Source organism: Podarcis vaucheri (genome assembly GCF_965113315.1).
Source record: "Podarcis vaucheri genome assembly, chromosome: 8".
In the NCBI taxonomy this organism is placed as follows: domain Eukaryota; kingdom Metazoa; phylum Chordata; class Lepidosauria; order Squamata; family Lacertidae; genus Podarcis; species Podarcis vaucheri.
The window spans coordinates 74,852,717-74,874,482 of NC_138766.1; positions in this window are offsets into that span (position 1 = coordinate 74,852,717).

Sequence of the window (21,766 nt, forward strand, 5' to 3'; positions counted from 1 at the left end):
ATACAATGAAGGTGAGAGAAGCTCCTCTGTAGGGAGGGTAAAGTCACAATTGTTCTATAAAGTGTATCACTATCCTCCTACACACGGGCCTATTAGAAAGTTTTGGCATTGCTCTTCTTTTTTAAAAGGTGGTGCCTAGGTTCACTCAGCCCTGTCCTTCTTATCCAAAACACAAGCATTCAATGGAGTTTTCTCCCGGGTAAGTGGGGTTAAGATTGCAGTTTAAGCGTATAACTGGGCGGTGAAAGAAAAACGTTTCTCCTTTTGCCTTGTCTTTCCTTCCTATGAGACATGGGCACCTTCTCCCAAATTTGATACAGAAGTAACTTGAAATGAATATAGTGATAATTTCCGTGGTTTGGATCCAGACTTAGTCAAGCTTAGAGTAGACCTGTTCAAACAAGACTTTAGTTGGCCACAAATCCCACTGATTTCAATGGGTCTTCTCTAAGCATGACTAAATCTTGATCTAACCCCATGACTTACTGACTGACCAAGGTGTGGCTTCCAATTGGCTGCAGGAAGCTCCTGCAGCCAATCAGAAGCTGTGGAAGCCATGTCGGACGTTTGGGTTCCAAAGAACGTTCGCGAACTGGAACACTCACTTTCAGATTTGCAGCATTCAGGAGCCAAAACGTTTGATTTGCAAGGCGTTTGGCATCCAAGGTATGACTTTATATCCCATTTTTTCTCCTTAAGCCGTTACCTGGGTGTGGCCACTGTTGCATTCTTACAGCTTCTAGGTGCCACAGATGAGACCTGAGGTAGTCAAAGTACCCCAGAAGGAGCATGATGTGTCCCTCACCAGGGGAACTGCCCCTCTCCTTACACCCCATGCACCCCATCATGGAGACAAATTTCATTGGCTATATGACTTTTTCATGGTATGGCCCTGGCTGTGAGTGCCCAGAGAAATTTGGCTGGACTTTGTTGAATACAAAATGCTGGAGTAGACCGGTCTTGGCAATTCCTGTGGTGATGATCTGACCAGTTGCAGATGCCGGGTGTTGAGGCGAAATGTTCTCCATGTTTGCCGTGACATCTGATCCCAGTTTCTTACCCAGCCTGACTGCTGTCCTATTCATTCACAACGATATACGTTAGCAAAGTTTTGGCCCAAGCAATGAGGAGAGATTCAGTTGAATACATCTTGAGATTGGTTTTCTTCCCATCTAGCCGAACCTGCTGTGGGTTTTGAATTCATCATGTCAGCTAATCACTGAATCCACCAGTGGAAAATAAGTTTCTGATTCCGCCACTGCAACAGTGCACTCCAGAGCTAATTCCTGGGAGGTTTCACCCCCCCCCATCTTCTATTCAACCACTGCATGTAGCAGTTTAGGGCTATTCCACCAAGGCATTAGAAGGTACTTACAGTCAGAAAGCATTAGTGAGAATTTCAGTCATGTTAATACTTGGCTGAGCCCTCTCTTATTAAATATGAATGAGGTAGATTAGTTCCATTAATGCTGAAATGGAGACTGCTATGGGGGCTGGTTGAGCCCAAAAGGCTTTAAAAAAACCCCTCAAAAAGACAGAGGACAAAACATAATTTCCTTCCTCTGAGCAAAGCACATTATGAATTATTGCCATCATATTGATATCAACTGTGAATTTTCCTGTTTTCTCCTTATGATCATGGAAGGTGGATGATCAAACCCTGAGCACAGTAAGCAAAGTCCGGTTTCATTGTCACCATTTTTCTTTTTATTAGAACTATGACATGAATGACTTTACCACAGACCTTCACACCCTAGCAGGTACATAAAAAAACACCCCTAATTTGACTGACAGCAATTTGACCATGACTACACAACAACTAAGAATGTTGGTTCCAACTGAATGATTTGGATGGAGGCAGAAATGCTTCTTTAGTTATTTGGGAAGGTTTATATTACTAACACACATTGGCTTTCTAAGAACTCAAGAGGATCCAACTGGTTGCCTAAGAAGTTGGAACAAAATCAGAGTTAGATGCTTTAATCAGCATCCAACTCTGATTTTGTTTGCGGGCTTTCATTGTGGGGCATTGTTGCTGTTTGTTTTTTGCATCTCTATTTTAGAACTTGTGATTTATGTGGGAATTTTTCAGTTTGGTTGTGTATTTTTAAGTATTTCATTTATTGTCTATGACTACTTTTGGTATGTTGTAGTTATGTATTTTTTTCCATGTTGCAAGCTGCCTTGTGCATGGTTTGAACTGTGGAAAGGCATACAAATAAAATTATGTATACTGTATATGTATGCATGCAGACCATCCAACGTTCCTCAGATGAAGATAGGGACATTTCTCACTCCCCCCCCCCCATTGACCCTCCTCAACCCCCCATTTTTGTCCTCCTCCACGGATCATTTCCTCCACCATTAAAGATTTCCATCACCACTACAGATTCCTGCATTGCAGGAGGTTGAACTAGATATTCCTTGTGGTCCCTTCCAACTTTACAAATCTTTGATTCTATGACACACCAACAGGACACAGCACACACACCTTCTTCCATCCTGAGAAAATTCCTCCATACCAATTTTATTTTACTTTAAATACACACCAATAAATGAATTTTTAGAAAGGGGCAAGATTAGATGTGGATGCACAAAGCATTTTTTTTTAATAATAAAAAATCAAGACCCCTTGTGCTCTACTCGGTTTCCCCTTTCTTCCTGCCCAGAGTGGTCCTGCCCTCTGCCTGCTCCTCAGAGCTGGGGCAACATGTGGAGTTGGGCCTTGGCAGCCTCTCCTCCTCCTTGCCCACTCTCCAGCAGCCTCTATGAGCTGCCTAAGGGAGAAGGCCAGCAGGGACAGCCTTGGGAAGGCTATGGAGAGGCAATGAGATGCTCCCTTGCAGCTGTCATTGCTGCCACTACCGCTCAGGACAAGGGCCAGCTCACCTTCCTCCCCAAGCAGCTCTAGCAGGGGAAATAGGAACATTCCAGGATGATGATGATGATGATAATTTATTTATTATTTATACCCCACCCATCAGGCTGGGTTTCCCCAGCCACTCTGGGCGGCTTCCAACCGAATATTAAAAACAATACAGCTTCAGACATTAAGAACTTCCCTAAACAGGGCCGCTTTCAGTTGTCTTTTAAAAGTAAAATAGTTGTTTATTGTCTTGACATCTGCTGGGAAGGCATTCCACAGGGTGGGTGCCACTACCGAGAAGGCCCTCTGCCTGGTTCCCTGTAACCTCACTTCTCGCAGAGAGGGAACTGCCAGAAGGCCATCGGCACTAGATCTTAGTGTCTGGGAAGAACAATGGGGGTGGAGACGCTCCTTCAGGTATACAGGACCAAGGCCATTTAGGGCTTTAAAGGTCAGCACCAACACTTTGAATTGTGCTCGGAAACATCAAATCAAATCAGAAGCCGTGGTGACTTTCGTCGTTCCAGACTGTCCCTGGGAAATAGGGACACTTGCAGGGTATATGTGTGTATTAGTCTTACTGTCTGGTTAGAACTAACAACAACCCTCTGATCTACACACATTGATGCTAAAATCTGTATTTATGCCTTGACTTAAGCATGCTAGCTGCTGAAAACCTTCTTTCATCACCTCTTTATTTAATGGTCTGACCTAAGCATGTTCATTTCTAAAAACCTGTGTTCATCAAATCCTTATTCAAAGATCTTACCCAAGCATAATCACTTCTGTGTCAAGAGTCACTTATGCTTATTTTCTGTACTAATGGCTTTTAGCAACGATTTTCCGGTAGGCCTTTTGTTACCCAAAGCATAATCTGTCAGCCACATATATTGTATGGATGTTTGCATGTTATTCTAGTCTTAGAAACCCTCTCCAATCCTTGCCATTCAGTCAGTCGTTGTTTCATAGTATTAAAATGTAACAGTAAATGGATAAATCAGGAGAGGTTTTGCATAACCTTAACCCAAAACTCTCCTGTTCTCTCAGCAGGTTTGCAAAATCAGCGTGGGTAGGTAAGCTCTAATGCTGTTGCATTTTTATGCAACAATTATATAATGCTTTCTAGAATAAAAGACTTCTAATGTTTGGTGTTGACTGTACTGAATGTTTTAATTTGCTGAAAGCTGCCCAGGGAGTCTGGGGAAACCCAGTCACATGGGCTGCATATAAATAATAAAGTATTCTTATTCTTACCATTATTATTATTCTTATTACTAGATTTACAAGACAGACTAAAGAATTCATAAATATTCCCCCCTCAAAAGAAAAGCTACATAAATATTAAAATCAGTAATTTTAAAACACATATCTATGTATATGACTTTTTTTCCAGGTGAACTCACAGGAACTCGGTTCCAGCACCTCTCAGGCGGATGCCATTGCCACTCTAAGAGAATGAGGGAGGTGTTCATAGTGAGTTCTGGCACCTCTTTTTCTAGGAAAAAAAGCAATGTTTACTTACGCACTTAGGCAGGGATGTAGGAATGGGGGGCAGGGGGGCCGGGCCATCCCAGGTGCCCTCACTGAGGGGGATGACATTTGGCGCGCCGCCCACCCACGACTCCCAAGCCTACCCCGAGCCGTCAGGTTAAGGGGGGGGGAGCTGTGCTGCATTGCCAGCGGCAATCCCCCCTTCCCCCTTCGTTTTGACAGCTTGGGGGAGGCTTGGGAGTTGTGGGTGGGTGGTGCGCCAAATGTCCACCATGGGCGACTTGCTCCGCCCCCGTGAGCGGCTTGCTCCGCCCCCATAGGTGGCTCGCTCCTGTTCGAATTCCTGCTCCATGATTGCAGTCATGGGATTGTTGTCTTTCACATGACGGTGTATGTTTTGATTCCACAAAGTGGGAAGTGACGGAGACAGGATGTTTGTGTTACTGTGTTCTGTAGGACTATTGTCCTTTGTTCTTTTTCTCTTTGCTGTCTGATGCTAGAGAGAGAGAGAGGGAGACATGTTGCAGTGCTCTGTGTGTGTTCATATGTAAATAAAGTAGATTAGCCAAAATGTTGGGTTGCTGAGTTCTGTTACGCAAGCTGCAAAGACACTGCAGATCCCTAAGTGTGCTGATGTCTGTTGGCATCAGTCGCTGTGATGTTCAGGCTGAAGAAAGCTTTTGAAGCTCCAAAGTGATTGACCGGGAGGGAGGGAGGGAACATGCCAGTTGGGCATGTGTCTCTGCCAGGGTCCTACTCAAATGTAGGACAAGCTCCTGACACCTCTGTCCCCGGCTGCAGGGCATGTGTGCTGCTCCTGTCACCTGAGAGGCTATCCCGTGGCCAGCCTCTCAATGGCAGAGCCAGTGTGGTGTAGTGGTTAAGAGCGGTAGTCTCATAATCTGGGGAACTGGGTTCGCATCTCCGCTCCTCCACATGCAGCTGCTGGGTGACCTTGGGCCAGTCACACTTCTTTGAAGTCTCTCAGCCCCACTCACCTCACAGAGTGTTTGTTGTGGGGGAGGAAGGGAAAGGAGAATGTTAGCCGATTTGAGACTCCTTAAAGGGAGTGAAAGGCGGGATATCAAAACCAAACTCTTCTTCTTCTTCTTCCCGTGCCTGGGAGGGCACCCTCTGTGCCACACCCCTCTCGGGAGTCCGCCCGCCCTGGGCAGCGCGGGCATATGCTCTGCCGCTGCACTTAGATTCCCTCCCATAGGGGCATCAACACTGCTTCTGGCAGCCTATCGCTGAGGCTGTGCCTGACCATGTCAGGTGCTTGTGAAAACACCACCCTTATCTTCCATTGCAGACCTGGCAGGGCTTTGGTTTTTGTGCTTCCTCCACTCTGGAGCCTCCCTCAGACTCCCTCCCCACAGAACAGTTCATAAATTGAATTCAGGAGAGGTAGAAACCCAAGCAGATCACCATGAAACAGAAAAAAAGGAAAGCCTGCTTAGTTTTACAGCCTTGGATTGCAGTGTCTTAAACACGCAACACAAGCTATTAAACAAGGAGTTTGGAAACCTACAGAGCAGCTCCCAGGGATGTTATGAAACACATTTTTAAAAGAAGATTTACTTTTCCTGGCACATGAAAGAAGCGCTGGTTTGTTCAGGAAGCAGCTCCTCAGTGGCCTGTGATTACAATTCCAAACCACTGTGCTTAAGAAACCATTACATTTATACATTCCCTGTTGCATTTATATATACTATTCATTGTTGGCAGTTTGGAGTGTCTTTCTTGCCTTTATTTCGTATATAATTCTAAAGGTATTTTACAATTGATAGAAGGTAGTTTCTATGGTTACACAGTTTCCCTTGTAGTGTTTCTGCATATTTAGAGTGGTAGGTTTGCCCAATATTGAGTGAGAAGCAGATTGATTGGCATGTAGTCATCAAATTTTTGCTAGGGTTTTTTTTTATCCCCCACCTTACAAAAGCTATATTAATAATAATAATAATAATATGTATTTGAAGATTATCTAATTAGAAAAATGTTTGATGTTGCCTGTACAAAGTTTCTCTAAACTAGAATGTTGTAGAATTCCAATGAAATCAGAAACAGGAGTGGAGATTGCCAGTTTGGTTATTTGTCCCATGTTTGGAATGGAAATCAATTCAATGAATATGTGTAGGTGCTTTCAGTTCACAAACAATATGCAACTGATTACACATACACACACCCATTTGTGTTGTGTCTCCTTTGCAGAGTGTAATAATGCAGTGAGATGAATTGGGTGGGTAAGTGAGAGGTTAGGAATGGATCGGAGAGCTGGGAGATGGATCAGTCTTGTTCTGCTGCTGATCTCAACTTTCGAACAGCGGTTGAATTCAAACTAGGGACACAGTGCCATTTTGGGGGGAGTGTTTTCTTTTTCTAGCAAACAGTTCTATTTTCCAACCCAGAGCCTGATTTTCAGGGGTGGGATTCACTCTGTCACTAGATTTTGTTCATTTCAAAGAAGTGCAACCACAAACTCAAGTCAGTAAGTTGCTCACCCTTGAAGGGGTTGTAATCCCCTCCCCCAAAGGAGCAGCTGCATAGCCTGGTAAAAAGGTAAAGGGACCCCTGACCATTAGGTCCAGTCACGGACGACTCTGGGGGTGTGGCGCTCATCTCGCTTTATTGGCCGAGGGAGCCAGTGTACAGCTTCCGGGTCATGTGGCCAGCATGACTAAGCCACTTTTGGCAAACCAGAGCAGCACACGGAAACGCCGTTTACCTTCCCGCTGGAGCGGTACCTATTTATCTACTTGCACTTTGATGTGCTTTCAAACTGCTAGGTTGGCAGGAGCAGGGACCGAGCAACGGGAGCTCACCCCGTTGCGGGGATTCGAACCGCCGACCTTCTGATCGGCAAGTCCTAGGCTCTGTGGTTTAACCCACAGCACCACTCATGTCCCTGCATAGCCTGGAGTAATCCTAAATCCAACTCTGTCACAGGAAGCTCAGGTGCCCTTCATGGCTATGAGTGCCTTTTTTCAGCTTTGGCTGTGGCCATTCCTGGACAGGGATAGGATGACCACAGTAGTCCATGCACTGGCGACCTTAAAAGTGCATTACTGCAATGCTGCCGATGTGCTGCTACCTGTGGAATCATAGAATTGTAGAGTTGTATTCATTATTTGGTTGCAAAACTGCATTGCAAAATTTAGAGAAGTGGAAATTCTAAATGCTGGCTTGGACTATTGCAATGCGCTCTACGTGGCGCTACCTTTGAAGGTGACCCGGAAAGTACAGCTAATCCAGAATGCGGCAGCTAGACTGGTGACTGGGGGCAGCCACCGAGACCCTATAACACTGGTCCTGAAAGACCTACATTGGCTCCCAGTACATTTCCGAGCACAACTCAAAGTGTTGGTGTTGACCTTTAAAGCCCTAAACAGCCTCGGCCCAGTATACCTGAAGGAGCGTCTCCACCCCCATGGTTCTGCCTGGACACTGAGGTCCAGCGCCGAGGGCCTTCTGGTTGTTCCCTCACTGTGAGAAGCAAAGCTACAGGGAACCAGGCAGAGGGCCTTCTTGGTAGTGGCGCCCACCCTGTGGAATGCCCTCCCATCCGATGTCAAAGAGATAAACAACTACCAGACTTTTAGAAGACATCTGAAGGCAGCCCTGTTCAGGGAAGTTTTTAATGTGACATTTTAATGTATTTTTAATCTTTGTTGGAAGCCGCCCAGAGTGGCTGATGATGATGATGATGATGATGTTTCATTCACCTATTGGTTTGTAAACTGCAAATTAGGTAGGCTAACTGTTAAGAGCATGGTGCTGATACAGTGGTACCTTGGGTTAAGAATTTAATTCGTTCCGGAGGTCCGTTCTTAACCTGAAACTGTTCTTAACCTGAGGTACCACTTTAGTTAATGGGGCCTCCCACTGCCGCCGCACGATTTCTGTTCTAATCCTGAAGCACAGTTCTTAACCTGAGGTACTATTTCTGGGTTAGCGGAGTCTGTAACCTGAAGTGCCTGTAACCTGAAGTGTTTGTAACCCAAGGTACCACTGTAATGGCAAGCTTGCAGGTTCAATCCTCGCATGGGACAGCTGCGTATTCCTGCCTTGCAGGGGTTTGGATTAGATGCTCCTCGGGGTCCCTTCCAACTCTACAATTCTATGATTCTATGAAATGTGAACTGAATCAACGCCCTCCCCCCTGTAATCCCAATACTGTGCTTTGCACTTCAAGCAAAATTAATGCATTAGGTGACAGGAAAGGAGAACCAGAAATTCTGATAGATTTTTACATACTTCATGTCACAGAGACATGCATCACTCATTCAGATCTGAATCGTGCTGTTTTGCCTATAAGACATCTTATAATAATCACTGCTTAATTCTGTGCATCTAGAGTGGTTGAATAAGTGCAGAAGGAGATTTTTGGGCTGTTCTTGATGGGATCTGTTGTGAGAAGTGGCTTCATTTCTCTCTGCTTACATTGTTGGGGAGCTCTCAACTATATATTACAGTAGTTTCTTAGTCACAATTTAATAATTGATGTTGAATAAAGTTGTCTAATACAAAATAGATAATGATGATGATGATGATGATGATGATGATAATATTTTTTTATTTATACCCTGCCCTCCCTGGGCTCAGGGTGGCTAACACTGAATATAAATACAGTAAGAAGAAGAAGAAGAAGAAGAGCTTGGATTTGATATCCTGCCTTTCACTCCCCTTCAGGAGTCTCAAAGCGGCTAACATTCTCCTTTCCCTTCCTCCCCCACAACAAACACTCTGTGAGATGAGTGGGGCTGAGAGACTTCAGAGAAGTGTGACTGGCCCAGGGTCACCCAGCAGCTGCATGTGGAGGAGCGGAGACATGAACCCGGTTTCCCAGATTACGTGACTACCGCTCTTAACCACTACACCACACTGGCTCTCCCAGTAAAAAGAAAAAGAAAAAAGGGAAAAGAAGAAGAAGAAGAAGAAGAAGAGTTTGGATTTGATATCCCGCCTTTCACTCCCCTTCAGGAGTCTCAAAGCGGCTCACATTCTCCTTTCCCTTCCTCCCGCACAACAAACACTCTGTGAGGTGAGTGAGGCTGAGAGACTTCAGAGAAGTGTGACTAGCCCAAGGTCACCCAGCAGCTGCATGTGGAGGAGCGGAGACACGAACCCGGTTGAAAAAAAACAGTTGATTAAAATATAAGTTAGAATACAGTTTAAATACAGTCCCTACTTGCTAGATACTAAAAGTATGATGGGAACATTTAAGAGGCAGCTTGTGCCTCCTTTATCATTTCTCTTGACTTACTAAGTACATGCCTCATGCCTCATAATCTGCATGAACAATTGCCATCACTGCCTCTGAATTATAGTAACCACCGGATGAAAACCTACTGACTTCCAATGTTTCTTTTTCTTTTTCTGCAGAGGCACATTAAACTTCCTGTTATTTCATGTGGTCAATATTTAATGCCTTCAAAAGCCCAATCTGTTTTGCTGTATTGGCTCAAGGGTACATCTGGTTGAACACAAGACCTGTGGTCAATATTCCCATGAATAAGTAAACTTGTGTGTGACTCAAACGCCGTATGGCTACCTCACCTGACATGATCTTTGCTTGGGAAGAACCTCACAAAAGGGCAGAGCACCTGCCTTCTGTCAAGGCAGATGATGTCCCCAAATTCTTTGACCTTTTTCGAGTGTGCACATGCTATGGATTATGCATGAAATACTTTGGAGAGTTTCCTAACAAACAATAGGAAACATTAACAGAAAAAAGTTCTAGCTCCCACAATACTTGCTTGTCAGGGAAGTCTTCTTTAATCGTATACCTCAGTAACCAAGTCAGCTCAGAAATTAGTCCTATTGAATTCAGTGGGGTTTGCTCCCAGGTAAGTGGGAATTGTGGCCTTAGTATATAACAGAAACGTTCTAATTCTTTTTAATGTATATTGACTCAGACCAGTGGTCTGTAAAAAATAAGATTCCTGGAAAACTCTGAAGTCCTTTAAATCTTGTTAGTTACCATTAAAGAACTCCCATGCAATGCACAGCTGTACAGAAGTGTTCACATGGAGTATCAGGAAGGCCTAACCATAGTATTCTTTCATGCACAGATGCTCTGTGGCAGACATATAGGGAGTTCTTCCTTCAGAAGACAAGTTGATGTGGAAAATGTTGTCCAAGTGATGGCCAAACGTGGCCCTCCAGCTGTTTTGAGAGTACAATTCCCACCATCCCTGACCACTGGTCCTGTTAGCTAGGGATGATGGGAGTTGTAGTCCCAAAACAGCTGGAGGGCCAAGTTTGGCCATCACTGTCCTAAGGTAGCAAATTTGAAAGCCATTGACTTAGAGCTTGTTTGTGGGAAGACTTGGTTATGCTGCCTACTTATGATTGATTAACTTAAATGCCAGGCACTGGCTGTCAGATCATTTCCAGGCTCAGTTCAAGGTGCTCACATTCATGTTTAAAGCCCTAAATGACTTAGGGCACAAATGTAAAAGAGATCATCACTCTCCACCAATGACCCTTGGAGTAAAAGAGGTCACATTCCCTCCCAAATCTGCCCCCCAATGATTCCTATTCTACCCACCCCCGAATGGTAAAGTGGCAGAATCTCTATCATTCTGAAATTTGCAGACTGCATCCCCTTAGAAAGGGTGGCTATGCATGCAAATGAAAATCAAAAAGTTATAGTTTTTCCTCCGTTTTTTAACCCAAAATGTAAAGATCCCCTGCACAAAAAACACTTGGGTGTACTTGTTTACACTCTGGCAGGCTTAATCCGATTTGGAAGGACTCTGTGCTTATAAATTCCATCCACTTTGGCCAAAAGGAGAAAGAGTTGTTGTCATGTTTGGATTTCCCATTGTCGTGAATGGGAAATACAGAACTTCATTTTAAACAGAGCAACCTGGAGCACAGACTGAAGCACAAGTGACTCAAAAAATAAGATCAGCTCTCTCTCTCTCTACACACACACACACAGAGAGAGAGAGAGAGAGAGAGAGAGAGAGAGAGAGAGAGAGATAAAATGTGAATCTTTGGGCACATCTCTAGTACATTCCCTATAGCATATTGTGCTACAAAAACCACAAAGCTGCATGCAGCCCAGCAAGGTTTTGCAAAACTTCCTGGCTTTGATGCATGCCTAGAACAGCAAAAATAGAAGGATGGATAGCAACCAGCAGGCAACAATGCTGGTTGATAGGCCGTGTTACTTTTAGTAAGCCACATCTTGTGTAGGCTTGTTCTGTGCAGAGGGTAGACAGGCCTTGACATGCCAAGTGAAGGCAAAATTTGTCAGAACTTAATGTTATGTAAGTCAGGAAAGTATTCTGCTGCTTGGATGAATGACAATGAACTGATGTGGCTTTGCTTGATGAAAGGTACTTTACTAAAGCTTAACTGATAGTACCCGTTCTGTTCCAGGAATTCTAATTAAGTGCTCAAATACAGTAAGAGGTCACTGAATTGTGACCTGGATTATCTCGCTACGTATGGAGAGCAAACTTAACCTCTGAAAATGCTCTTTGCAAAGTCCTCTATTCCCGCATTCTACAGAAACCTATAACCGTGCCACATCTAATCAATGCAAGGATGGCACAGAAGATTAGGATAGAAAATGCAGTCAGTCTTACCAACTTCCATTTACTTAAAGTCAATATTTGATTATCACTATCTATGGAGTTAAATATGTGCTAAAGTCTATGCCAGCAGAACTCTACCTTGTGATTCACATTACATGTGCAAATGACAGAAATTATACAGATTTGCAATACTTGGGAGTGCAGAATAGGACTCTTTCCTTTAGTTATATATAGAAGGTATATAGACATAGATCTCTCTCTCTCTCTGTGGTTTTTTTCTATCCCACCTAACTTTCCAAGAAAACTCAAGGAGCCTAAAAAAATAATAATCAAATAACAACAATATAAAACAATATCCCCTTCTAAAGCTATCAGCTGTTTGTTTTATGCAACTGTTACTTTGTGGCTACAAGTGAACCAAGGCTTAGTTGTAAGTGAGATTATAATTTAGTTTTATGTGCCAAGTGATGGAGATGTCTATTTAGAGAGAATGCTTTGATGCCCACTGAGATTTTGCTTCAATATCTGCCACCATTGGCATGTTTATGCACTTTTCCCCTTGCTTTCTACAGACTCTACAAATGCATTACAACCTGCACATGTTATTTTCTTGCTCTTTTTGGCCATCTCAGAACTGCAAGCATTTGCTATGGCTGATATCATTATTTATGTTCAAGGTTTGTATGTGTGTGTGTTTGTGTGTTTCTTTCTTTCTTCAGGATAAAATCAGACAGTGGCTTGTGAATCAAAATATGTGCAATCACCACAAAACTTGCACAATATTTATAGCTTGATCTCTTGGATAGGCTGCCCAGATGCTTATATTTAATTATATTTATTTCCTGTTTCTCCTTCAATGGTTTATGTTGGAAAAACCTCTGATCAAGGCACTGGTTAGGGTATAATAATGTCACCATGTACTAAGGTAAAGTAAAAGTTTAAAAATAGTTAAGTGATCTACACATTTTCATCTATGAAAAATTGTATAACTTCAGCAGGTTGATATTCACATGTTGAGAAGTCCTGAATTGAATGAAGACTGATCAGTGCAGTGAAGATGTGTTCTGTGAGTCAGATTTTGTAGCCACAGATCAGCAACTCAACATCCTTTTGAGCAAAGAAATCACTTTAGCTTTCTGTGTTCTTTTGCTGCAAGAGTGAAATCCTCCAGTTGCTTTCTTTGGAAAACACCATTAATCCCAAGATGCTTCTCCTCAGCTGGATATGCTTTGATGATTGCCTGCTCTCATGTAGTTTCCTCAGGCTCCTGCCTAGTTCAGACCCCCTAGTTGGCCACACTTTTAATAGGTACAAGTGTTGGATCAGCATAGTCTGTGAAGTTTGCAAAAGGGGATTCTCACAGTTGGTGCCCAGTAAGTCCCGAGGAGTTGAAATCAATGAAATGTTGACTACTTTTCTTCCAGTTGTATGAAACCACATTAAAATGCATGCAGTTGCCTGAAAGTGAAAACAGATTCTGTCTACCTGTGCCTTTAGCTCCGCTACCATAAATATAAAAAGCAGTGTGGTACAATGGTTAGAGCATGGGTGGGCAAACTAAGGCCTGGGAGCCGGATCCGGCCCAATCGTCTTTTCAATCCGGCCCGCGGATGGTCCAGGAATCAGTGTGTGTTTTACATGAGTAGAATGTGTCCTTTTATTTAAAATGCACCTCTTGGGTTATTTGTGAGACATAGGAATTCATTCACTTTTATTTTTATTTTCAAATTATAGTCCATCCCCCCACAAGGTCTGAGGGACCGTGGACTGGCCCCCTGCTGAAAAAGTTTGCTGACCCCTGGGTTAGAGTGTCAGACTGGGACCTTGGAGACCAGGGTTCAAATCCCGAGTCAGTGCTGATGCTCATGGCATTACTTCAGGCCTGTCACTGTCTCTAAGCTTCACAGGGCTGTTATGAGGATAAAATGGAGATGTGGAGAATCAAGGTATGCCATCCCGAAGCTGCTTGGAGGACAGGTGAGATATTAATGGGATAATAAATAAAACATAAAAATAGACATGGAAGTAAAAATATGGAAAGACTAGATTTGCCCAACAATTTGATATTAATCAGCTGGGGAAAAATATTTTAAAGGCCAGTAATTAGACTGCACTGAAAAATAGATAAGACGCTGGCAGCTAATTGTCCAAAGAGAGACTGGAGTTCACCTTGAGACTCCTTAGCATATCTTGCGGCATAAGAAGAGAAATAGCTCCTGCTGTATAGCAATCATCTTTCACCTTAAGTATCTAAACATTTGTTTTCTCACTGATGCTCAGAATCCTTAATTGCCAGTTGTTAATTCAGGCCCTTCTACAAGAGCAATTAAGTTGAAATATTTACACCAAAAGCTCCAGGAACAAAGTTAATATAAGAACATGAGAAGAGTTCTGCTGGATCAGACCAAAGGCCCATCTAGTCCTGTATTCTGTACTCACAGTAGCCAACTAGATGCCCAGGGGAAATTGAGAAGCAAGAACAGGAGACCTACACTGGAGATTAAAGAAAGCTGAAATATAGACACCAGTTCTGCAAAAGGAAAGGGGGAAATCAACCACCTCTTTGTATCCTGTCCATCTTGTTCACATACTTCAGGGCTCAATTAAGTCTTTTGATTTCTTTCATCCTGTATGAGCCCCGCAGGAAAATTTATCTTCAGACCTTTTCATTTGGTGTCATAACTTTATCCATCTTCCCCTTTATTGAAGCTTAACAGAGTACTGTAGTCCATTTCTCTCACACAAAATACTTGAGCTGCTTATATAGGCATGTGAGCTGTCTAGTAGCCTTCACTATGGTAATGGGTCTAAAACTAAAACGGCACCAGAGATAATGTAACTGCATCATTTGTTTGCAGATCACACTGTTGTTTAACCTATTTCTTGGTGCGGCTGCAAAAAGCAATGACTGAATGGTTTAGGCAATGGGATTTGCCCTTAAATTATATGAGGGATGAGAGTGGAGCAAAACAGAAACTCTGAAGTGGGAAGGGGTGTGGACATATTTGCAAAATGTACTACAAGACTAAGCAGGTTTAGGAATAGTTAGGCTGATAGGAACAAGTTATGGCCAAATGATTGCGCAGTTTGGATCGTGTATTTTTTAGGAACATAGGAATCTGCCCAATACAAAATCAGTCCATTGGTCCATCTAACTTACTGTTGTCTACAGTGACAGGCAGTAGGATTTTTGGGGGTTTAGACAGGGTTATCTTGTTGGGGTGTGTGTTTATCTTTAATCTATTAATCTTGCTCTCTATGTGTGCACCGTGGAAGCTTCAGTAATGCTTTTAGGGTCACCAACATGAGACAGTTGTTGTTTGAAGCAGAGTTACTTTGCTTGACACATACGAACATATACTGTTTACATACTACATACAGGTTACATGAAAGTTTTTCTCCCTCTGGTCCCAGAAGGCTTTCTGTAATTCACAGACCTTGTTGAACCAAGTCGACACACAAGTTCTAAGTCAACTTGCACACAGTCCTGAAGTCTGGCAATTCTCAGACAAGTTCTTCTCAAAGTCTTCATCTCAGCTCTTCTCTTCAGGTAACTCCACAGTTCCACAACAATTCACTTCTTCTTCTTCTTCTTGTTGTTTAGTCGTTTAGTCGTGTCCGACTCTTCGTGACCCCATGGAGCAGAGCACGCCAGGCACTCCTGTCTTCCACTGCCTCCCGCAGTTTGGTCAAACTCATGCTGGTAGCTTCGAGAACACTGTCCAACCATCTCATCCTCTGTCGTCCCCTTCTCCTTGTGCCCTCAATCTTTCCCAGCATCAGGGTCTTTCCCAGGGAGTCTTCTCTTCTCATGAGGTGGCCAAAGTATTGGAGTCTCAGCTTCACGATCTGTCCTTCCAGTGAGTACTCAGGGCTGATTTCCTTCAGAATGGATAGGTTTGATCTTCTTGCAATCCATGGGACTCTCAAGAGTCTCCTCCAGTACCATACTTCAAAAGCATCAATTCTTCAGTGATCAGCCTTCTTTATGGTCCAGCTCTCACTTCCATACATCACTACTGGGAAAACCATAGCTTGAACTATACGGACCTTAGTTGGCAAAGTGATGTCTCTGCTTTTTAAGATGCTGTCTAGGTCTGTCATTGCTTTTCTCCCAAGAAGCAGGCGTCTTTTAATTTTGTGACTGCTGTCATCATCTGCAGTGATCATGGAGCCCAAGAAAGTAAAATCTCTCACTGCCTCCAATTCTTCCTCTTCTATTTGCCAGGAGGTGATGGGCCCAGTGGCCATGATCTTCATTTTTTTGATGTTGAGCTTCAGACCATATTTTGCACTCTCCTCTTTCACCCTCATTAAAAGGTTCTTTAATTCCTCCTCACTTTCTGCCATCAAGGTTGTGTCACATGCATATCTGAGGTTGCTGATACTTCTTCCGGCAATCTTAATTCCGGTTTGGGATTCATCTAGTCCAGCCTTTCGCATGATGAATTCTGCAAATAAGCAGAGAGACAATATACAGCCTTGTCATACTCCTTTCCCACTCCTTCTTGGTAATGGCCAATGATCCACAACAAACGCTGTAACCTGAGCCCTTTAATAAACAAAGTTACATGCCTAATCTTTCCAGTAACACTGATAAGGAAGTAAGGAGATTCAGCCAGCTGCTTTTCAGGAATGAGTCAGAATTAGCTCTTTCCTCACTAATGGAATTAATACATGAACTGCATTCCTTAACATCTCTTCCATCCTTACCTGGAGATACCAAGAGTTGAACAATAGAACCTTTTGTATGCAAAGCAGATGTTCTACCATGGAGCTACAACCCTTTTAGCAGTTGATGTGACAGACCAACCAACCAGTAGATTCCTAAACAAATTGTTTCAGCTGTTACCACTTAAAAATTTGTGATAGGAGTAAGTTGGACAAACTCTAAAGAATCATCGCTTTTATTACCCTTAACCTCTCAGAGTAGCTAAAAAATGTATGAGCTAATGAGAGACGGCAGTTCAGACATATTAAAATAAGCTAAGTACAGCAAAAGGAAGTGGTTACAAGGAACAGCTTTCCTGAATTAGCGTGTCAGCACGAGGGGCAGACACTAAACCTAGTGGTATCTTGAGTATGCTAGGCCAAAGGCAGGTTGAGAAGCCAAAGCATGCCGGAGGCTACACAGCTAAAACTACTTAAAACCATCTAGTTATATCTTCACACATTTTGACAATTCCCTCGCATGCATAGTTGGGGGAAGTGTGTGTGAAAGAGCAGGAGGGTTATCTCCCCAACCTGTTCAATGTAGATTTATTGGGGAACTTGGTATTATTGTTGCCCAAGCTGCTGGCTATCAAGACAAGTTTTCATAACGCTTACTGCTTCTAAGGGTGGGTGTAAGACAGAAATAAAATATCATGATAGCACAGTAACCCATATGCATCTGCCAATCTTAAGCAATCTTAACTCCTAAAAACTCACAGGGGTATTCAAAAGGGAAACTGAACAATGTCATAATCAGTCAGTGTCCCTGCCACCCAATATTCAGGAGTCAGGGACAAACTATAGATGAAGAATGGACCAATTCATTCCACGTGCGAGCTTCTTTGAGATAACCAGCTGTCTACTGCTGAAGACATAGAGCTAGTCAAAACTGATCTTCTGTTTGACCCAGCATGGCAGTCAGTATAGACTTATGCGTTAATTCAGAAATTCCCCAGCCTGGTACGTTCCAGATGCTTCGGACTACAACTCCCATCAGCCTCAGCCAGCACAGTCATGCTAGTTGGGGTTGATAGGCGTTGTAGTCCAAAATATCTGAGGGCACCAGGCTGAGGAAGCTAATGTCAATATTCTTCCCATGAATGAAGGTGCAACAATGCTCATATCGGTCTCACGGCAAAAGCTGTATATGTTTTCTGAAGACATGTGGCTTGCTTTTAAAGGTTCTAAGGCCACGTTAAGAGCACTCACAAAAGCATTAAAATGTTTCTGTCAAATATGTGTTTGTGGCCCATGACCTTTGACCTTTAAAAATGTTAATGTGATTTTTACATTGCTCTAGTACTGGCAAATTGTGTTCCTTGGATGGGCATTTTAACGTGTAACAAGGTGTAACAAGGCAAAGTTGCTAATACAAAATCTAATGTACTTGGTAATAAATACAATTTGCATATATTAGAATGGTTCCTGGGGGGGAAAGCACACACATACGCAGGGCAGAAGTGCAGAGTGACACACTAGTGTCTCATTCGTTTCCAGGGAAAATAATCAAAAGCAGCTTTATGCAAATTCAGGGAGGAAGCAGAATGGAGGGCAAAACTAGTGCTTAATATTCTCAGTCGGTATAATTATCAGTTTTAAAATGCAATGCCCTTTCTACTGTGTAGATAAAAATGTTTACCTTCCATTTGCTGGCGCAAGCTGCTCTGTGATGAGGTGCTGCTTGCTCTCATACAAGAGGCTTAAGCAGGAGCAAATTGAATAAATATTGCTTGGGCTGCTCACTACATATCAACTAGGTGACCCCCAAATGCTTTGGAAAAAAGCGCCTACAACAAAGGCCATGCAGTGAGTGTGTGTGGTGGTGGTGGGCATGTGTGTATAAAAGTTTACTCCTTATACAGTGGTACCTCGGGTTACATACGCTTCAGGTTACATACACTTCAGGTTACAGACTCCGCTAACCCGGAAATAGTACCTCGGGTTAAGAACATTGCTTCAGGATGAGAAAAGAAATTGTGCTGTGGCAGCGCGGAGGCCCCATTAGCTAAAGTGGTGCTTCAGGTTAAGAACAGTTTCAGGTTAAGAACAGACCTCCGGAACGAATTAAGTACTTAAGCCGAGGTACCACTGTAGTTTTATTCATATAAATCAGCCATCATAATCTGCTGCAGTGGAACCTCTACTCACGACCGCAATCCATTCCGGAGGCCTGTCCTTATGGTGAAACGGGTCGCTGGGAGAGGTGCCGTTGTGCACAGGCACTGGCAGCGATTGCCCGCTTCTGCACATCTGCGAATGGCAATCACCACTTCTGCATAGGCGCCGCTCCTGCATGTGTGCGAATGGTGATCGCCACTCCTGAGCATGAGTGAATGGCGGTAAACCTGCCGGTTACTTCCGGGTTTGCTACGGATGCAACTTGTAACATCTGTGAGTGGAGGTGGTTGTAAGTAGAGGTTCTACCAACATTTTTGCATGTGATAACATTCCCCTTACCTGGGTTACGACCACACTAGGGGTTGTATTCCATGAAACACTAAGTATGCAGTGCCATGAGTGCAAGGGTTACTGCTAGCATGATGGGACTCTCCCATATGCCAACTAAATCTGTTCTAGGGACTTTCTGAACCATCTGGAGCTGATTTGGGCAAGGTGCGTGGCACATGTTGTTAAGTATAATTGTTTAATAGTACATTGAAATGAAAAATAACTCTGTATATGTTTAACACTAACTGAGGAAATTCCATTGACACTAAGAAGAGCTCTCATGTGGTGTTTAGCTTTAAATCACGTGAGGGGTATTCAGCTGCAAATCTCCATTTTGAAGGGAGTTGCTTTTGGGTCTTCCTCTGAAAGCCACAGATGTGACACAGATGTGACAATGAGGTCTCTCCTGGAGAGTAAATAACTCCAGGCTGATAGAGTCTGTGTGGAAAGAGACAGACCTTCTGATTTTAGGTCTGTTTGGAGTTATGCCAATTTTGTAAGAAGATGAACCTGTGCTGGACATGCACATATTATACAACCATTTGGATGTATGGTTAATTGTTTTTTGTATCTGTTTGGAACAAGTTCTGTGAGTATAGCTTTTGAATCATATCTATGGGTCTGGGGGGAAAATCATTCCAAGAGGAGTCAGTTTTTGTACATCCTTTTGCTTCAAGCTGCACAATACTAATATCTGCAATACAGTGGTACCTCAGGTTACATACGCTTCAGGTTACAGACTCCGCTAACCCAGAAATAGTGCTTCAGGTTAAGAACTTTGCTTCAGGATGAGAACAGAAATTGTGTTCCAGTGGCGCGGCAGAAGCAGGAGGCCCCATTAGCTAAAGTGGTGCTTCAGGTTAAGAACAGTTTCAGGTTAAGACGGACCTCCAGAACAAATTAAGTACTTAACCCGAGGTACCACTGTATCTGTAGGTAGAGAAGAGGGGCAGGAGAGAAGAGCATGTCCAGTGGGTGGAGATTATGGGAGTTGTAGACCAGCAATATCTGGAGGGCCACAAGTTATCCATCCCTCATGTAAAAATAAAATAAAATCTCCCCCTTCCCCAGTATAGTTTGGTGCCATAATTTCCCCTTCTTGTTGCCACAAGCCTTTATGTCTTACTTGTCCCTAAACTAGTAATTTGGGTGATAATAGGCAGCTGAATCATCTGTTTGGTGTAGGATTTCCACTCACACTGAATTGATGGGAAGCTTTAGTTTGTATGGTGAAATCTTTACCTGCACATTCAATCCCAGAAGCTTCCCCTCTGCCCTGAGAGGATCAGGAGTTCACACTTCCTTGTATTAGTGGCACCACTTTCCTTTATACCTGCAAAACACTTTGGCGCTGTGTCACGTTGCATGAATAATAAATACAGAGTGAAAAGAATTATCCTAGCAAAATATCCAGAAATTATGGACCAGGTCAGAGGGATCTTTGACGCAAATTCCATTTCTTAAATAAGGACAATTGTTCCTTACATGCTTCCCGGCAAAGAGCTTCTCATTTTTGGCCTGCTTGCAGTTTGGAACCAGCCTTGTGGAAATGGAAGAAGGTGTGTTTCTGTTTCATGCATAAAAAAATAACAATTCTCTGTCAAGCTCATTGCAAGCTCACCCTTAAAGAAGACTCAACAAACCATAACTGCGGGGAAAGAGTATATTTATTCAAATATAACAACATAGAGGATCTGCAAAGAACCAAAGGATCATAATACTCAAATCGAAACATAGTCCAAGCAGGGAAGCTCCCTAAGATGGGAGGGATTGGTCCCCCCTCCCCAACTCTTGGTCACATTTACAGGCTCTACTTGTAGCCCTGTAGCAAAGGATTGGAAGGAATTATTCCTCCTTGCTACAAAAACATTGGGTATATGAACCTGATTTGGGACGCAGGTGGCGCTGTGATCTAAACCACTGAGCCTAGGGCTTTCCGATAGGCTTGAATCCCCACAACAGGGTGAGCTCCCGTTGCTTGGTCCCAGCTCCTGCCAACCTAGCAGTTCGAAAGCACGTCAAAGTGCAAGTAGATAAATAGGAACCGCTCCGACAGGAAGGTAAATAGTGTTTCCATGTGCTGCTCTGGTTTCGCCAGAAGCAGCTTAGTCATGCTGGCCACATGACCCCAAAAACTGTGGACAAACGTTGGCTCCCTCGGCCAGTAAAGCGAGATGAGCGCTGCAACCCCAGAGTTGTTTGCAACTGGACTTAACTGTCAGAGGTCCTTTACCTTTTTTTATGTGAACCTGACAGGCACACTGTGACCCCCCTGGGTTGGTGTTCACCCCAGCGTACCTGCCAGGTCTAAAGGGCATCCCAAAGGAGCCAACAGGGCCAATGTTCAGGGATGATGAGAACAGTAGTCCAGCAACTTCTGGAGACATGTAAGTTAACCACCTCAATATGAACTCATTGGTTTTCTTCTCCTCCCCACATTTGTTTTGTTTCATTTTGTAGGGAGGGAAAGGTTAGTGAGGATTTTATTTTCCTGTTTTCTAAATTCTCCCCTTTCCCCTCTTGACCTTTAAATGGTAGGAAGATGAAAAAGATCAACACATTGTACAATGGGAGGAGATTTGCTCTAGTGTGGTCCAGTCAGCTTTGAAGACTTATTTCAATTCTTGGCTGGGACGTGGTAAGGGGAAGGAAAGTGACATTTGTAATACAGGTGATTAATAAAAGAAATGGGCTGTGCTTT